Below are 12,942 nucleotides of genomic sequence, written 5' to 3' on the forward strand. Positions count from 1 at the left end.
GTGGCACAGTAGATAGAGTGTCGGACTGGGATGTGGAGGACCCAGGTTCGAAACCCCGAGGTCGCCAGCTTGAGCACGGGCTCATCTGGCTTGAGTGCTGGGTCGCTGGCTTGAATGTGGGATCATAGACATGACCCCATGGTCTCTGACTTGAGCCCAAAGGTCACTGGCTTGATGCCGAAGGTCCCTGGCTTGAGCCCAAGGTTGCTGGCTTGAGCCCAGGTCACTGGCTTGAGCAAAGGGTCACTTGCTCTACTGTAGCCCCTGGTCAAGGCACATATGAGAAAGCTACCAATGAACAACTAAGGTACTGCAATGAAGAACTGATACTTCTCATCTCTCTTTCTTCCTGTCTGTCTGTCCCTGTCTGTCCTTCTCTCTGACTATGTCTTTTGTCAAAAAAAACCCAAAACAAACAAAAGCCATAGCATAGCTGAGTCGAATTAAAAAAAAAGAGCCCCAACTATATACTGTTTACAAGACTCATTTTACATGTCATAAGCTGAAAATGAAGGGATGGAAAAAAATATATTCCATGCAAACAGTGAACACAAGAGAGCAAGTATGGCCAAACTTACCTGAGACAGCATGTAGTTTATATCAAAAACTATTATAAGAGACAAAGAAGAATATTATATAATGACAAAAGATCAACTTGCCTGGAAGATATAACAATTATAGATAGATACTGCTCACAAAAATTCGGAGATATTTTATAGCTTAATATTCATTTTGAAATATCCCCTAATTTTTGTGAGCAGTATATATGTACCTAATAGCAGAATACCAAAATATATGCAGCAAACATTGGCAAGGTTGAAGGGTAAAATAAAAAAGCACACTAATCATAGGAGATTTAAATACCCACTATAAATAATATATGGATCAACCAGACCAAAGACAAAAAGAATACAGAGGACTTGAAAAACATTTTAGATCTTTTGGACCTTGTAGAAATGTATGGGACATTCTACCTAATATACACACCCTCCAGCACACACACACAACATTCTTCAGGATAGAGCACCTGTTAGGTCACCAAATAAGTCCTAACAAATTTAGTATTGAAATTATATCACTATAGTATGAAATAAAAATCACTAATAGAAAAATGAGAAAATTCACAAACGTGCAAATTAACACATTCTTGGACAATCAATGGATGAAAGAAGAAATCACAAGGAAATTAGAAAATATCTTGATACAAATGAAAACAAAAAAAACATTATACCTAAAATTATAGGGTATAGGAAAAGCAGTGCTAAGAATAAAGTATATAGGAGTAAATGCCTTCATTAAAAGAGAAAAAAGATCTCACATCAGCAACCTAATACCTGAAGGAACTAGAAAAGGACAAACTAAACATAAAAGTAGAGTAGAAGTAAACTAAACAGAGAATAGAAAAATATTAAAGATAAATATTGATGCAAAAAAATAAACTTCAATGAAATACTAGCAAACCAAACTCATAAAAAAGATTATGCACCCTGACCAAGTGAGATTTATTCTTTGCATGAACGGATGTTCCACATACAAAAATCAATCAAATAATACATCGCATTAACAAAATGATAGACAATACCACATAATTTCAATTGATGCAGAAAAAGTACTTGATAAAATTCAATATCCTTTCATGACAAGAACATTCAGGGAACTAGGAATACTAGGAAGCTACTTCACCATAATAAAGACCATATGGGAAGAGCCTACAGCTAACAATGAACTCAATAGTGAAAGACTGAAAACTTGACTTCTAAATTCAAGAACAAAGCCAGGATACCCTCTCTCACCACTTCTTTTCAACATTGTACCTGAAGTCTTAGCCAGAGCAATTAGACAAGACAGAGAAATAAAAGGCATCCAAATTTAAAAGAAAGACAAAACTTTTTCTATTCGTAGAAGACATGATCTTATATGTAGAAAACCCTAAAGATTCTACAAAAAAACTGTTATTATAAATGAATTCAGTAAAGGTGCAGTATAGAAAAATTGACATCCAAAACTCAGTTGTGTTTCTCTGCACTAACAAATGAGCTATCCAAAATGAATTTTTTTTTAAAAAAAAATCCCATTTACAATAACATCAAAAAGGACAATAATACTTAGGAATCAATTTAATCAAGGATATGAAAGACTTGTATACTGCAAATCACAAAACATTGATGACAGAAATTCAGTGGCACAAATAAACGAAAAGGTGTCCCATGTTCTTGGGTTGAAAGTCTTCATGCTCACACTACCCAGTGCAGTTCATATGACCAAAGATAAATATTAAAGTAACTCAGTTATTTTCCTGGGGGGGATCCTAAAATTCATATAGAACTTCAAAGAACCCAAATAACCAAAACATCCTTGAAAAACGTTAAGTCCTCACATTTTCTGATTTGAAAACATTACAGAGCTACAGTCACCAAATTTTGGTACTGGCATAAAGCCAGACATAGACCCATGGAAAGAAGAGCCAGGAAGTTGCAAAAAGATATTCATGCTATGTCATTACTTATATTAAATTGTAAAACACTCAAAACAATACGTGCTTATAAAGTAAGTGTTAAAACTAGACCAAAGGACCTCCTGTTATACAGAAGAGAGTAGTTCAGAAAAAGGCATCCAAACTCCACCGACCACAATTAGGAAAGCCTGATGGAGATTAGCTGTTCTGTTCTTTATAGCAGAAAAACTTCCGTTTGTGCCAGATTGGGTTATTTGGGACAAGTTCAATCTTAAATTCATGACTGTTTCTTCATTAATGATGTTTATTTTTCAAAAACAACATGGACAAATCCTGTGGTGCAGAGCAAAGGTTACAGAAGGAGGTCCATGCTGGTGCCCCAGCTGGCTGTAGCAGCAAGGGTAAAGTGGCAGTTAATCTGGTGAGTAGTTTAGGGCATTCTTAGTCAAAGAAAAACTGATATAATTAGTAAAATTAGAGAGAGAAAGGGACAGACAGGAAGGGAGTGAGATGAGAAGCATCAATTCTTCGTTGTGGCACCTTAGTTGTTCCTTGATTGCTTTTTCATAGGTGCCTTGACCGGGGGGCTCCAGCTGAGCAAGTGAACCCTTGCTCAAGCCGGAACCTTGGGCTTTAAACCAGTGACCTTGGGTTCAAGTCAGTGACCTTGGGCTTCAAGCCAAGGGGTCATGTCTATGATCCCACGCTCAAGCTGGTGACCCCGTGCTCAAGCTGGTGACCCCACACTCAAGTTGGTGACCTTGGGTTTTTAACCCAGGTCCTCTGTGTCCCTGGCCAACACTCTATCCACTGTGCACCACCTGGTCAGGCATAATCAGTAAAACTCTTAACAAATTTACCAAGAATATGAGATGTCTGTGTTAGTAGAATGTTCTCTGCACACTGGCACATTTGATACATTCCTGATTTGCTGTTGAATGATGTTTACTATGGAGTCTTTTGCTTTTTCAAAAATAATTTTAGAATTTAACAAGATAAACTTTTGCAGGTATTTTTCTGAATATATTGAGTCCATATATAGTTTTAAGGGAAATTCAATCTCTTGGATTAGGTTTAATTATTCTTATCAGAAGATTATATTTAAAAAACAATTTGATACCTAACATACCTTTTTAGTCTTTTTAATGAGCTTTTATTATTACTTGTTTTTGTTATTGTTGTTTTTAAGCTAGAGGGGTGGGGGAACAGACAGACAGACAGGATGAGAGAGAAATGAGAAGCATCAACTTGTAGTTGTGGCACTTGAGTTGTTCATTGATTGCTTCTCGTATGTGCCTTGACTGGGGCCTCCTGCTGAGCCAGTGAATGCTTGCTCAAGCCAGTGACCTTAGGCTCAAGCCAGTGACCCTGCACCCAAGCCAGATGAGCCCACGCTCAAGCCAGCAATGTTGGGGTCTCGAACCTGGGACCTTAGCATCCCAGGTCTATGCTCTATCCACTGTGCACCACCAGTCTGACTCTTTATGAGCTCTTAAAGTCCTACTTTTATTCACTTTGAAAAGTCTGTAATTGAATGATTTTAATAAAGACACAAAGTTGTGCAATCATTACCACTAATTCCAGAGCAGTTTCATTACACCAAGAGGGAAACCCTATATCAGTCACTTCCTACTCTCCACCACTACTCTGTCCTCTGGTAAGCATTAATCTACTTTCAATGAATTTGGCTATTCTGGACATTTTAAATAAATGGAATGATATATGTGGCCTTCTGAGACTAGCTTTTTACTTAGCATAAGGTTTTCAAAGTTTATTCATGTTATAGCATTTATCAATACTTAATTCCTTTTTATGACCAAATACTATTGCATTGTGTAGATTCATCACATTTTGATTATCGATTCCTCAGTTGATAGACATTGGAGCTGTTTCCACTTTTGGCAGTTGCGAGTAATGTTGATATGAACATTTATGTACAAGTTTTTGTGTGAACATATGTTGTCAGTATCCTTGGATATATACCTAGGTGTGGAATTGCTGGGTCATATGGTAACTTTATTTTTAACGTTTTGAAGATAACCGTCTTCCAAAGTGTCTGCCCCATTTTACATTCTTACCAGCAGCATATGAGGGTTCCAGTTTTTCCACATTTTTACTTATTCATTGCTTTTTCTTTTTCATTGTAGCCATTCTAGTGTGAAGTGACTTTGATTTTTATTTCCTTTTTGATTTTTATTTCATTGTGGTTTTTTTATTTCCCTAATGATTCAGGATGTCAAGCATCTTCTTATGTGCTTATTGGCCACTAGTATCTCTTCTTTAGAGAAATGTCTATTCAGGCTCTTTGCCCATTTTTTAATTGAGTTGTTTGTATTGTTGAGTTTTAACAGTCTTGACATATTCTGGATACTATACTCATACTTGGAGCTGGATGATTTGCCAACATTTTCTCCCATTTTGGGGGTTGTCTTTTCACCTTCTGAATCATGTTCTTTGATACATGAAAGTTTTTCATTTTAATGAAATCCAGTTTATTTACTTTTTCTTTTGTTGCTTGTGCTTTGGGTGGAATGTTTAAGAAACCATTGCCTAATCCAGTGTCACCAAGATCTTCTCATCTATGGATAGGCATAGTTTTACTTATTCTTCCCAAACTGGATAACTATTAGTTCTTTTTTCTTTTTAATTTTTTATTTATTGATTTTAGCAAGAGGGAGAGAGAGAGAGAGAGAGAGAGAGGAACATGAATCTGCTCCTGTATGTGCCCTGTCTGGGGATCGAACTGGCAACCTCTGCAGTTCAGGACTATGCTACAAGCAGTTGAGCTATTCAGCCAGGGCATGTTATTTCTTTTTTTTTACCTAATTGCCTGGCTAGGATCTCTAATACAATGTTGAATAGAAGTGGTAAGAACAGACATTCTTGTTGTGTTCCTGGTTGTGCTGGGAAGAAAGGGATATTTCAGTCTTTTTTTTAATTGAATTTATTGGGGTGTCTTGGTTCACAAAATCATACAGGTTTCAAGTATACAACTCAACACAAAATAATGGTTAGATGCCACCTAGAAGTAGATGGCAGTGCCTTAACCATATGCATGTGGCCCAAAAGCCTCTTCCATCCTTGCAAAGGGGGATGCTAATCTTCCCTCCTTTCATACAACACATAAAGCCCTACTTTTAAGACATAAAGCCAGGGAGTTCTGTTCTTCTTTCATGAAAGGACCTGGATCTGTAAAAGTTTGTGTACCACTCAGAACTCTATACATCCCCACTTCTCTAATGAATTACATTCAACCAAGTGTGTGCGCATTGCACATAAACACTGATGTCATGAAATCAGGTCGTACACTGGCATCGTGACAACATTTGAATGAGCTGCCAAACGAATTGGAGCAATTATGATTACAAGTTATAATAATAACTATGTATCAATAATATATAAATTTCTCTACTGCATACCTGAGGTTATCTATACATTTTTAAGATTTAAAAATAAAAAAAAATTAATCAGAATATAGCATTGGGGACAGACTACTTTCTAGTACTTGAATCTCCAGATATTTCCATTATTTATTACACTTAAGTTTTATCATTACTTTTCTTCCATGCATATGATTATAAATGTTCAAGCAGCCAAGAGTCCCCCAAACTTAAACACCACATAAACAATGCTATAGTGGTTCTCTCTCTCTCTCTTTTTAGATAGAGGGCATTCATACATTTTTTTCTTTCACTTTTGGTAGTCATATTTAAAGTTCATTTCAAAAGTTTCAAATTCCTGGTAGATAATATAGAAATTTATTTTATAGCTTTGATATATAAATTGCCAGAGGAACAAAAAGAAATAGGGATATCTGTTTAGTTTCCTTTTGCATTATTTTTAAAGGCCTGATATACAGTCTTGTCAGAGTGTTTTAAATAGAATTTCACTTACCACCAAGTAAAATCAACAATTCAGTGACAGAATGTTTAAATCCTCTCTTGTTCTTTGCTACAAAACATTCAGAAGGAGCGACATTCTGGACTCTGAGCACCATCAGTTTATCTTGTAGTTCTATGATTTGCTGTAGATGGTTTGGCTGCTTCAGTACAAGCACACAGGAAGGAAAGATGTCTTCAGTAGTATGTGGTTACCGTTGAGCCTTCTGCCATTGAATTCTTATGCAAAACTCATTTGGAAGTGCTGCTCTGGCACTCAGGCCAGACCTAATGCTTAGTGTGGTCCAGTCTGGAATGTGTTGCATAACTTTGGTTGAAGTTGGGTCTCATGCTCTGGCGAGCTGCAGTCCAAAAGAGGGACCCTGAGGGCCATTAGCCCTTTGAAGCCAGTGAAAAGATTATCAGTTGACCTGCCTACATTTTAGTATGACCAAGAATTACCTGAACTTACATAAGACTTTAAAATTTTTCAGAAAAATTATCTTGAACTTGTTTTACCCTGACTGGGAGATACAATTAGCGGCCCATGGCTTCAGTGCTTGATGAATGTGTTTGTTGCCAAGGCTGTCTCTGCCACCCACCCAGCCACCAGTGGTAGTTTCTGACTCTCCTCCTGTCTGTTAAGGTAATGAGAGAAATGTACTTAAGACAGAAGGAAGGGCAAGACCACCATACCACCTCCCTGCTTCTTTATTTCAGAGTTCTGGATTTATTATGAGCACTCGTAACTCTCAGGCATATTTTTAACTTCTCAAACATTCACAGAGCCCTTTGCTCTATGCAAAATACTCTGCTAGAGTCTTTTAAAAATATATGTGTGTGTTTATGTGTGTGTGTGAAAAGGCACACTGTACATCTCTCTCACACACACATATACAATAACAACAACTTACTCCTTCTCTAGCCCACCCAGTGAAGTCATATAAAAACTTAAGGTATTTTCAACTCAAGCTCAATATGTCTTCTCATTACAACCTAGGTAATGGACTCAAAAACACATTAATTTAGGGACTAAAATCACTTTGATAGTGAGTTAGATAAATATGGTAGAGCACTCTGGAAGATAAATATTGTTGAAGAGACTCAGTTTTAAGAAAGTGGTTGAGAAAAAGAAGCAAATTAAAAAATGAAGAATTGAGAAAAGACAAACTGTTCATACATAAGGAAATTATCATGTAGTTTAACGAAAAATTATCTGAGATTTTTTTACTCTTGATTATTGAGAAAATAATGCAGCTAAACCAATATTTATAGGAATGCATTAATAAAACATAAACCTTAAATATAATTCTATCATGTTCCCTTAAAACATTCAGATTATTACTAGAGATTAAAATCTAGTTGTGAGGATTGCTACTAAAGTAGTGTAGCACTGCATCTCTCCAGGTTTACTGTGCATAGGGACCCCCTGGGGAGATGTAAACAGATTTCTGGGCCTCACCCAGGGCTGGGCTGCCGCTGCCACTGCCACTGCCACTACCCACCCAAGGACCACACTTGGAGTAGTTCTTATGTAGAGAACTTGAACAGATCTTGCAGACTGAAGTGAAAGACCGGTGTGGAATAGAAACCCACATAATCTCAAGAGGAGAGGATAAGATGAAAAATGTAATGTGAGAAACTAAACCAAGGGATGAACCGAGCATGTGGATGTCCCCGCATTCACTTTATGCTCCCAATTCCTAGCAATGACAAGTCATTTTAACAAATATCTAATACTGTAAAATGGGTGGGTGGTGCTTTTGTTGAACAACAAGTTATGAGAAAGGCTTAAAATAGTAGGTGATGGGATGTTTTTGAAGAAAAATATCGCAGCCCAAAAAGCTTGAAAGAGAGTACTACTGCAAAAGATAAGTTATTTTGGTGGTCGATTCAAGGGATAGGAGGCTGCCTGGAAGCCAACAAGATAACTTGTTAGACTATAGTTATGGTATTATGGTAGCCAGCTGGCTAGGCCCTCATTCACTCCTCCTCTACCTATCCACAATCCCCGATCAAGAGACAACAGACATGTCCTATTCTGACAAGAAGGAAGGAGGGCACTTTGGAGGAGAAGCAAGTACCAAATCCCAGCAGCTATCAATTCCCAGCAGTGTTAGTGCTCTTATGCTCAGAAGGCAATTTATTGACAACCCCAATCAGCACCACATCCTGACCTTAACCACAAGTACTGGAGACAGGCAACACTAAACAGAGCATTCATGGAGAGGCTAGTGTGGAGTCTTAGATTTTAGAAAGAGAAAATACACAAAACCACTCATGGAAAACCAACACCTTAAGGAAAAATGAACCAAATGCAATGAACAAAAGGTGCAAATACATCAATTAAATGCATTCCCTAGGATAAGCAAGTCAAATTTTTTAAAGGAATAATGATTTGTCTAAAAAGTAATAAGAGAAGCTATCACATCCTTAAAATAGTAATATGTTGTTGTTATTTTTTTTAAGACAGGGCTTATAAGAAAAGGAAATTCAATAAATAGGCTGAAAAAGACATATAACTGAATAATAGCAAATAGTGACTTCAAAGACTGAACCAAACAGTTTTCTTAGGGTATGGTGCAAAGGGACAAAGAAATGGAAAGTAAGAAAAGTTTTTGGGTTTTTTTTCTTTTTTATACAAGAGATCAAAAGGGAATGTTAGGGAAGATGGAGCGAGAAATGGCAGGAATCCACTTCTTCACCAAGACAAGAATTTTACTGACAGAATCTGTAATGTAACTAGTTCGGAATTCTGTGGCTATTTAAAGACTTGCAGCTTTCTGGGGAAGTGTTGGCCATTAAATTGTGGTGAATTTCAGCTGTTATCATGGTAGAGACTTCACTCCGGAGACCCATGGAAGGCTGTACCTGCACCCTTTGGCAGGCTTACAGGAAGCAGCTGCGCAGTGCTGATGGGTTTGGGTGTGGAATCAAAAGGAAAGATGCACAATTATATGAAGAGGCTATTAAAATACTCCTGCCTTTTTAAACTAATATTGGTATGGGGCTAGACTCCTTTCATATACTTCAAATAAAACAACACATGGCAATAGATAGAATGCAGAAGTAAATACAGGCCATATAGTAGAGAGATTCACAAACAGGTAAAAGAATGTTACCCTTAATATTCTTGTTTTGTAAAATATAGTTATTGTCTAACAAAAAATGTCTTATATTCATGTTTAATGGGTTTATTATTGTTTTTTGTTTGTTTGTTTTTTGACAGAGACAGAGAGTCAGAGAGAGGGACAGATAAGGACAGACAGACAGGAAGGGAGATATTATTGTTATTTTTAATGAATCAATACATGATTTTTTTCTGTTTTCATTTCCAACATGATAAATATCAATGGCTATAACCTCAGAAACAAAGTCCTTCAGTGTTCTTGATAATATTTAAGAGTTTAAGAGTGTTCTGAAACCAAAAATGTCTAAAAACTGCTGCCCTGAAGTGAAGATCACAATCAGCTTGCCCCACCCATGCACATATAGCTCCCTGCGAGCTTTTTAGTGCCTAACTTTTAAATATAAGCTCACAGGCAACAGTCACCAGATGTGTAAGGAAATCATAATAAGCATATAATATAAAAAGTAGAAAACAAAAATAAAGTTTACTCAACAAAAAGAAACTCTCAAATAAATATCAATGTCCCCATGAAAATAAAAGGTAATGTATCTATTAAAAAAGAACAAGATGCTGTTCCTGGATAGGAAGAATAAATATAATCAAAATGGCCATATTACCCAAAGCAATATACAAATTTAATGCAATTCTCATCAAAATTCCTATGACATTTTTTAAAGAAATGGAACAGAAAATCATCAGATTTATATGGAACTATAAAAAACTCCGAATAGCCAAAGCAATCCTAAAGAAAAAGAATGAAGCTGGGGGCATTACAATACCTGACTTCAAACTATATTATAGGGCCACGACAATCAAAACAGCATGGTATTGGCAGAAAAATAGACACTCAGACCAATGGAACAGAATAGAAAGCCCAGAAATAAAACCACATATATATGGTCAAATAATTTTTGATAAAGGGGCCAACAACACACAATGGAGAAAAGAAAGCCTCTTCAACAAATGGTGCTGGGAAAACTGGAAAGCCACATGCAAAAGAATGAAACTCGACTACAGCTTGTCTCCTTGTGCGAAAATTAATTTAAAATGGATCAAAGACCTAAATATAAGACATGAAACAATAAAGTACATAGAAGAAGACATAGGTACTAAACTCATGGACCTGGGTTTTAAAGAACATTTCATGAATTTGACTCCAAAGGCAAGAGAAGTAAAGGCAAAGATAAATGAATGGGACTACTTCAGACTAAAAAGTTTTTGCTCAGCAAGAGAAACTGACAACAAAATAAACAGACAGCCAACTAAATGGGAAATGATATTTTCAAACAGCTCAGATAAGGGCCTAATATCTGAAATATACAAAGAACTCATAAAATTCAACAAACAAATAATCCAATAAAAAAATGGGAAGAGGACATGAACAGACACTTCTCCCAGGAAAAAATACAAATGGCCAACAGATATATGAAAAGATACTCATCTTCATTAGTTATTAGAGAAATGCAAATCAAAACTACAATGAGATACCACCTCACACCTGTTAGATTAGCTATTATTAACAAGACAGGTAATAGCAATGTTGGAGAGGCTGTGGAGAAAAAGGAACCCTCATTCACTGTTGGTGGGAATGTAAAGTAGTACAACCATTATGGAAGAAAGTATGGTGGTTCCTCAAAAAACTGAAAATAGAACTACCTTATGACCCAGAAATCCCTCTACTGGGTATATACCCACAAAACTCAGAAACATTGATACATAAAGACACATGTAGCCCCATGTTCATTGCAGCATTGTTCACAGTGGCCAAGACATGGAAACAACCAAAAGCCCGTCAATAGATGACTGGATAACGAAGATGTGGCACATATACACTATGGAATACTACTCAGCCATAAGAAATGATGACATTGGATCATTTACAACAAAATGGTGGGATCTTGATAACATTATATGAAGGTGCTGGGGCCAATTCACTCCAATTAAGCCATGGCTGTGGGGGGGGTAGGGAGTGGAGAAGCAGATAGTTGCCCCACCTGTGTACCCTGACCAGGAATTGAACCCAGAACATCCACACACAGGACTGATGCTCCACCACTGAGCCAACTGGCCAGGGCCTCTCAATCACATCTGAGAGTAAAATAGAGATTCAGACATGCAAGGTCTCAAATACTGTACCTCTCATGTACCTTCCCTCTATATAAAGAAGGAACCAAGAAAGAAGAAAGTGTTGGATCCAGGAGAAAAGTGAAGGAAATTTACAGAATGGAGATCCCAAGATTACTGTACAGAGCGAGTAAAAAGCAACCTATCCATATTGGAACAGGTCAGAATGTTCTAAGAAAAATTTCTTTGAGAAGATGAAAATGGAAGAATGTCAAATAGGTCTGAATATATTGCAAGAAGATTACAAACTTGGATGGAAATATGGGGTTAAAATAACCATTACAAAGAAAAATGGCCTGACCAGGTGGTGGCGCAGTGGATAGAGTGTCGGACTAGGATGCCGAGGACCCAGGTTTGAGACCCCAAGGTCACCAGCTTGAGCCCAAGGTCACTGGCTCAAGCAAGGGGTTACTCAGTCTGCTGAAGGCCCGTGGTCAAGACACATATGAGAAAGCAATCAATGAACAACTAAAGTGTCGCAACGAAAAATTGATGATTGATGCTTCTCATCTCTCTTTGTTCCTGTCTGTATGTCCCAATCTATCCCTCTCTCTGACTCTCTCTCTGTCTCTGTAAAAAAAAAATAAGTTGTTAAACCCAAGGAAAAAACACATCAATATCTAAAGAATGAGTTGGGCCTTTGAGATCAGAAAACGGGTGAGAGTGCTCTTGCAAAAGCTACTGTTTTATATAAGCTTTGAAGAGCTGTTTAACTCTTTAAGGCAATTGCATTTATAAATTTGATAAAAATAAAAAATAAATTTATAGCAATGCTGGGATTCAGCCGGTTCACATCGGTTTGGCAGAACCAAGACTTAATTTTTTGTTGAGTTTGGCGTACCGGTTGTTAAAATGGCACTTGTAATCAGTTCTCTCTAATGTGGGCATCTGGGCAGCCACCCAATGTGGAAATCACAAATTTACATTCCTTACTCTTTTTTTAATGTTCATCTGCACAACAGCATATTATAAGCTCTTGTAGTAATGTTTATTCGTACCTAGGTAAAAAAATTTGATGGAACTATCCTTGTAATATTTATTCATTTCATAAAACTCATTATACCTTTGATGAAATACTACATTTTAATTCCCTTGCATTTGTTACTTCAGTAAACATACATATAACGTAAAGAGAAAAAGTGCTAAACAACCAGGGGATGACAAGCTGTCATTGAAAATATCTTAAATAAGTTTTATTGTTTTTTGTCAGGTATTATTTAATATATTTTCATTAATATTTTAAAACATTTTTATAACAATTAATTTTGTGTACCTCTTTTATTGTTCTTAAGTATTAAATGCACAAAATAATAAATTACCTTTCAGTATATCGTTTTTTGTTTTTTTGGATTTTT

General features: G+C 36.6%; 1 protein-coding gene and 1 non-coding gene across 3 annotated transcripts in view; one reads left to right on the forward strand and one right to left on the reverse strand.

Annotated features, from left to right (window-relative positions):
* FANCC (FA complementation group C) overlaps positions 1 to 12,942 on the forward strand; it is a 306,682-nt gene that overhangs the window by 219,888 nt on the left and 73,852 nt on the right. The gene's annotated exons all lie outside the window — the stretch shown is intronic.
* On the reverse strand, positions 5,455 to 5,578 carry LOC136396185 (U6atac minor spliceosomal RNA). Its single transcript, XR_010749587.1, has one exon. It is a non-coding gene; the product is annotated as a U6atac minor spliceosomal RNA (small nuclear RNA).

Source organism: Saccopteryx leptura, chromosome 2, assembly GCF_036850995.1.
Source record: "Saccopteryx leptura isolate mSacLep1 chromosome 2, mSacLep1_pri_phased_curated, whole genome shotgun sequence".
Classification (NCBI taxonomy): Eukaryota; Metazoa; Chordata; class Mammalia; order Chiroptera; family Emballonuridae; genus Saccopteryx; species Saccopteryx leptura.